Below are 6686 nucleotides of genomic sequence, written 5' to 3' on the forward strand. Positions count from 1 at the left end.
TAACGCAAATACCAGAAGAAGGGGGGGGGCCCCGCCGTGATTGGGCAGCAGCTGGCGAGCCCGCCCACCTCGCGAGTAACTTCAGCGGCCCCCGAGGTCTCTCCGCGCCCCAGTCAGGCCGGAGCGAGTCTGCGTGCGCGCTGCGGCCACGCGGTGTGGACGGATTCGCCCTGCGTCCCCTTCATCCGGCTGGAAGAGAAGGAATGGCCTCCAGGAGGGAGGAAGTGGGGCAGAACGCTCCAGCTCCCGGGCCCCGCTCCCAGCAGCCGGGAGCTCTGGCGACCTGGCTCGGGCGCGGCGTGTCCCCCTCCCTCGCTCTCCCACGTGCCCGGGCTCTGCTCTGGCCGACGTCTGGGTCCTTTCCCGGCTCTTCCCACGGTCGTGAAGCCGGGGCTGGGGGTCCCTCGGCCCGGAGCCGCTTCCCCTCCCCCTGCCCCCGCTCCCTCCGTCCTGACGGCTGTGTCTCCTCCCAGCTGTGTTCCCAGTCTAGCCTAGGGTGCTAATGCGTTTTCCTGATTCCCCGTTTTGTGGGATTGAAAGACGGAGAGTCGAGGTACGCACTTCTCGGGATTTAGGAAAGAACTCAAGAATGAGGTCAATTTTTCCTCCTACCGGCTCTCACGCTAGTCCCTCCGGATCAAATTACAGGGTCCCTAAGGGGGTTTCTGGAGGTCGGGAAGAGTAATGCTCTGACTTGAGGAGGAGGGTCCCCGTCGTATTCCAAAGGGCCCCTTATCTCCCCCATAAGAAACAGTGTATTTCCCCTGTCCTGAAGCTGGCCTCGAGTCATCGCCCACTAAACCATCAGCAAACCCCGCTCTAGGCTTGGCTTCCTCTGGTGTAAATAGAGCAGGCTGAAGAAAACGCTGCTTTGGGGGTGCAACAGCACTGACGGAAAACTCCACGGATTTTGCTACAAAAGCGAGCCGCAACTCCCCACATTTGAATTACATAGGTGCCTGAAGGGTGGTCTTGAACCAATGAAGTCGACATCTGAGAACAGACAGGACATTCAAACTCCCAGGTCACACCCCAGAGGCAGAGCCTGGAGAAGGGAGTTTATTTCTGCAACGGCTCACAGGGAGACAGTCGGAGAGGCAGCCTGCCAGCACCCCAAGCTGTCTCGGAAACACAGGGCGTGCCCTGTACTTAGGGCCAGTCAGAGTGGATGGCTCTTCCCTGAGTAGCTGTCTCGGCTTCTTCCCGTAACCACTCCTGGTTTCTCAGCTAACGCTGCTCAGACAGACCGCCCCATGACAGCCCTGGGTCTCGTTAGAGGCCCTCCTTGCACAAGTGGCCGCCGTCCTGCCAAGCCTCATGCTAGCTGAGGTCACTCTGGGTCTGATGCCACTGCAGCTATTACTGAAGTCAGAAATGCAGTAGTGTTTTTTGTGGGGTTTTTTGTTTGTTTTTGTTTTCGTTTTTAGAAAGAGATTTTTGCCATAGGGCACATGCACTCAATGGAGAGGCAGAGACAGAAAGTAAGAAATCACCCGCTGGGGGGGATGCTGTGCTGCAGTCCCTTCTCCTCCATTCTTCTCCTGGGATCATGAGCACACATGCACACGTGCCTGACATGAGTTCTAAGCCGCTGGGTCCAGGACTCGAACCATGGTAGCTATGTAAGTCCAGCAACATAACCGTCACACCACCTGCCGGTCCCAATAGCAGTGTGTTTAACAAGCTCTCCAAATGATGTTTCGACACGCTAGTGTTTGAGAACCACTACACAGAATATTTCCAAACAGCAGTGTGTTTGACAAACTCTCCAAATGATGTTTCAACACGCTAGCGTTTGAGAACCACTACACAGAATATTTCCAAATACATTTTTCCATTTGAACCTCATAAGCCTGGGGTGCAAGTGAGGAATCACTATTGTTTTATACACATGAAAAAGATTCATGTCATGCTTAATTGTGATTAACCGTGTTTCTGATCCTAGGACCCAAGGAGCCGGTGACGTGTTTCAGTGTGCAGGCTCCTTCCGGTTTCAGGACATCCCCGACCCCCCTCAGTCTCCCCTGAAGGCTTTCCTCTGCTCTCTCTGAGTCGGCACCCTCGGGGCTCTGTGGCCTGCAGGCTTCTCTCCTACCCCTACGCTCTCTCCAGGAGGGCCCAGCCGTCTTCCATAAGCTCCTTCTGCAAGCCCAAGCCTCCCCCTGAGCCTCAGGCCCAACCCAGGGGCCGGTTGCCATCTCCTCGAGCAGGCCCATGCAGCTCAGCCTGCACCATTTGTCCACAGCTTTCTCCTGGTTCCCAGCTCAGCAAGGGGAGCCGCCGGCCACCCAGTGTCCCTGGCCAAGGCCCCAATAGCAATCCCTGAGTTCTCTGCACCTGCACCTGCCCCTGCCCTGAGGGGGAAAGCCTTCCACCTCTGAGTCCCACCACCCCGCCACCAGGTCTGCGGCCCCACCTGCCCCTGCCCCTTCATCTCTCACACTCTCAGGCTAGTTTCTGAGAGAGATGGAGACCAAGGGGTAAGGAGCTTTCTTCTGGACAGAGCCCCGCTTGACCAATGCCGACAGTGGCCGTGCAGCTGACTGGGAGGACGCAGCGTTCCTGCAGCCCACGGGGTGCAAAGGGCCAAGGCAGGGCATTGCCAGCACCATGGGACCTGAGCCTAGAGGCAGGCGGTGCTGTGGACTGGGGGCCCTTCCCCTGAGGGTTAGATCTGCGCTAGCCTTCAGAGGGCACCATACCTGGGAAGTGTTCCAGCCGGTGCTGAGATTTCAAACCCCAGGAGACGCTCCACACCAAGCTCAGACCCTGTGGGATCGGCGAGTCCTGGGGGCCGGCTCTGCAGCCCATTATAGGCAGCTGCTGCTCCGGGTCCCACGTGGAGAAGGGTTCAGGACAGGGAAGTATAGCGTGACAGAGGCTGTAGTCCAGGTGACTCCAAAGCGCCGAGACATAGCGCTCAATGTGAAGAGCCGCTGGTGTGCGAAGGGGTGTGGGCAAGGCCAGACAAGGACAGCGGGCCCCCAAAGATGGCCATGTCCCTGTCTCCAAGTCAGATGAGGACAGCGGACCCCCGGAGATGGCCGTGACCCCGTCTCCAAGGCTGGACAAGGACAGCGGGCCCCAGAAGACAGCCACGTTCCCGTCTCCAAGGCCGGATAAGGATGGCTGGCCCCCGAAGATGGCCAGGTCTCCTTGTCCAAGGCCGGAGAACGTGTCGCCACATGGCACAGCAAACCAGCAAACATGACCAAGCATCTGCGATGGAAATAAGTCTTCTTCAGTTACACACGGGGACCACGGGGACCGCACAGCTCCTCACGGAAGGAAGCAGGGACCACCGAGCAGGGGCGCCCCGTGAGTTCTACCGACGCCGAGCTCCAGGACGGTGCAGGGCAAGAAACGACGAGTGCTGACAGGGAGCTAGAGCGGGAGGAAAGATGCCCGGCGGGACAGCAAGGAAACGCGAGGAAAAGGAGACCGTGAGAGGAGAGGTGACGAACATGCCCAGTGTTCCTAGTAGTGACAGGAGCCATAGTGCCCTCTGACCTCCTGCAGGCTGCTGGACGCGAGGAGAAGGAGACCGTGAGAGGAGAGGTGACGGACATGCCCAGTGTTCCTAGTAGTGACAGGAGGCATAGTGCCCTCTGACCTCCTGCAGGCTGCTGGATACAGGGAAGGCGCGGAACGGGACGGGCCAGCATCCAGCACAGTTCCGGCTGCCGCGTGCGTCTAGAAGGACCAGCTGGACTGAGTGACTAGCTGGCATCACCATGCCCTGCATTGGGGTATTAATTACATTACAGAAAAATATCTCCATTTGGTTAGAAAATATCTTTTTGCACCTTTAGTTTCTGAAGCAAATTTGTTTCCTAAAACCATAATGTTAAAGTTATGGGGCCAGCAGGTGGTGGGGTGGTTAAGGCACTGGGTTTCCATACGCCAACTCTGGTTCAAGTCCCAGACCTGGCAGCTTGCTTTCTCACTCTCCCTCTCTCTCTCTCTGTCTCTAGTGAGTGTGCATGCCCTAGAGCAAATTAAACATAATAATAACAGTAAATAAAATTAAGTAGATAACTCATTAAAGAAAAAAATCAAGGGACCAACAAATGGTGTAGTGGTCATGTTGCTGGATTCCCACATGTCCAATCATGGTTGAAGTCCCAGACCCAGTCAGTGGCTTCAAAATCACGCCAGGTGCATGTGCATGCATGCCCAAGATCCAGGAGGAGAAAGGAGGAGAAGGCATTGCAGTGTGGCCATCCCCCCTGGGGACGATTTCTCAGTGTTTCTCTCACGGTCTCTCTCTCTCTCTCTCTCTCTCTCTCTCTCTCTCTCTCTCTCTATTTGGTGAGCACACACGCCCTAAGGCAGAAACCTCTAAGAGAGAGAGAGAGAGACAAAGTTATCAAGCAGAAGCAGTGTCAGAGGGGAGGGGTTGTGGCCAGCTTTGCACACCCATGACACCCGTTGTGCTCAGTAAGTGCCTAATAAGGAAAACAGTACGACACGTGTACGAGGCAGTAAGCATGCCATTTCACGGATGTAGAGGAGGCCATCTCGCAGAAACGTCTCCCGCGAAGACAAACGTCTGCAAGGGGAGTACAGTGGCTAAGCAGGAGTGACGAGGACGGAGACCTCGAGGAGAAGATGCTCCCGCAGCCAGGCAGTGCTCAGGAAGGCCCTGGATGACAACGGCCTTTGGGAGCAGGTGAGCAGAAAAGGAGGGCTGGCTCTTAGTGACAGACTGGGGACTCCCTTCAGACCGATGGGGAGGCTGATCCCGTCTGCACAAGCCTGGTTAAGCAAGGGGCTTACAACGGTGGGAATCCAGTCATCCAGGCAATGCAGGCCCTCCACAGTCCCCACCCTCTGGACAGTCAACTTTGTGCCTATTATTTTGTTTTATTTAGAAGGAGGAGGTGAATTCCCCCAAAAAAACCTCAAATAACAAGGTAATAACCCCACCTAATGGGTTCTTCTCAAAATTGTATTACCTACATGTAGGTATGTATAACATGTGTATGTACAGATATGTAAACGTGTATATATGTATATAAAATATACATACATGATTTTACTACATACATATACATGTAATCTACGATTTAGCATCTCCTGTTTTTGTTTTTATTTTTAAATGTTTGTTATAGGCACAGGCATTCTCTAGAGACAGAGAGGGAAGGAAAGTGAGAAAGCACCCCCTGGGGGATTGCTGACACCACAACTTTCTCCTCCATTTTCCTGGCAAGACTTTGGGCACACATGCCCCCAACATGTTTTTCAAGGCCCAGATCTGGAACTCAAACCAAAAAGTCAGCCATGTGGAATCCAGTGCCGTAACCCCAGGCCATCTGCTGGCCCCTCCACGTGTCTGTAAGCTGTATGCAAATGATTAGGGGACCCGCCCCATGGATGCAGCCACTAGGCCACGTGCATAGGCAACCAGATCACACATGGCCACCTGCAGTTCAAGGCCTGGCCCTGGTGACTTGAGAAACATGGCAGGTGCATATGCCTGCATGCCCCGAACCCTGGCAGGATGAAGAAATGGAGGGGAAGGATTGGGGGTGACCATGGCCCGTCGGGGGTGCGCTCTCCCTGCTCGCTCTGACCAGCACACACTCTAGCGACTGAAAGACAAAGCATGCAGGTGTACCGTTTATGTAGGTTCTCCTTTTCCCCAGCACCTATCTGAGAGATTTAAGTTGTAACTTCTTGTAGCCATTTTTACCACTGTCCATGCCCCACTGGGGGCTATTCCACGGATATTTACCCATTCTCTGTGGTGGGCTTTCACAGTGTCACTGTTTGGGCTCTTAGTGACAGACTGGAAAATTCCCTTTCAGACAGATCAAGAAACTGATCCCGTTTGTACACGCCTGGTTAAGCAAGGGACTTACAATGATGCGAATCCAGTCATCTGGGTAACAAGGCCCTCCACGGTCCCACAGACATCATTCACACACAGGGAGGGCGGGACGTGCCCTGACACAGACGCCTGTCTCACACCTGGAGGACCTGTGGTGCTCTCACACGAATGCCCACCACACGCCCGGGAGGACTGGGGGCACTTGCACATAGATGTTCCTCACCTCATCTGTCCTAACAGCCAAAGGGGAAAACGCCCGAAAGCCCCCCGTGCTGTGTGGACCAGCTGTGAGTTGTACATAAAATGAGACGTTTTCAGCCATACAGAAGCACCACTTACAGATAAATGCTACAACTCAGACGGACCTCGAGAACAGGGCGCGCGTTTCAGGGCGGGTCGTGAAGGCACAAGCAGGTGCCTGCCCAGGCTGTGTCCAGGGTAGGTAGGACACAGGCCCGGGCAGGCCCTGTGCCAGGGAGGGGGAGCAGGACGGTCTGTGTGGGACTTGCTCCAGGGGGAGGAACAGCTTTGGACTAGCGAGGGTGGGTGGGAGCACTGTGAGTGACCTGAATCGTGTACTTCACAGTGGGCAGTTACTTGTGTGTCACGTGGTTTTTACTACAATGAAAAGAAAAGAACTGTTCACTACATCTCATTTCATTATGCCCCATATCCAAAAGGGTGAGAACAATTTAAAAATCATCCAGATTTAGCATCTAATCTGGACAGTAGGACATGGACCACAGGTGTGCACCGGTTCACATAGTATGTCACACACTCTTCAGGCAGAGTTTACAGGTGTGTGTGTGTGTGTGTGTGTGTGTGTGTATGTGTTAGAGAGCTTTTGCTATAG

This window comes from Tupaia chinensis, unplaced genomic scaffold, assembly GCF_000334495.1.
Source record: "Tupaia chinensis unplaced genomic scaffold, TupChi_1.0 Scaffold139767_1, whole genome shotgun sequence".
Lineage (NCBI taxonomy): Eukaryota > Metazoa > Chordata > Mammalia > Scandentia > Tupaiidae > Tupaia > Tupaia belangeri.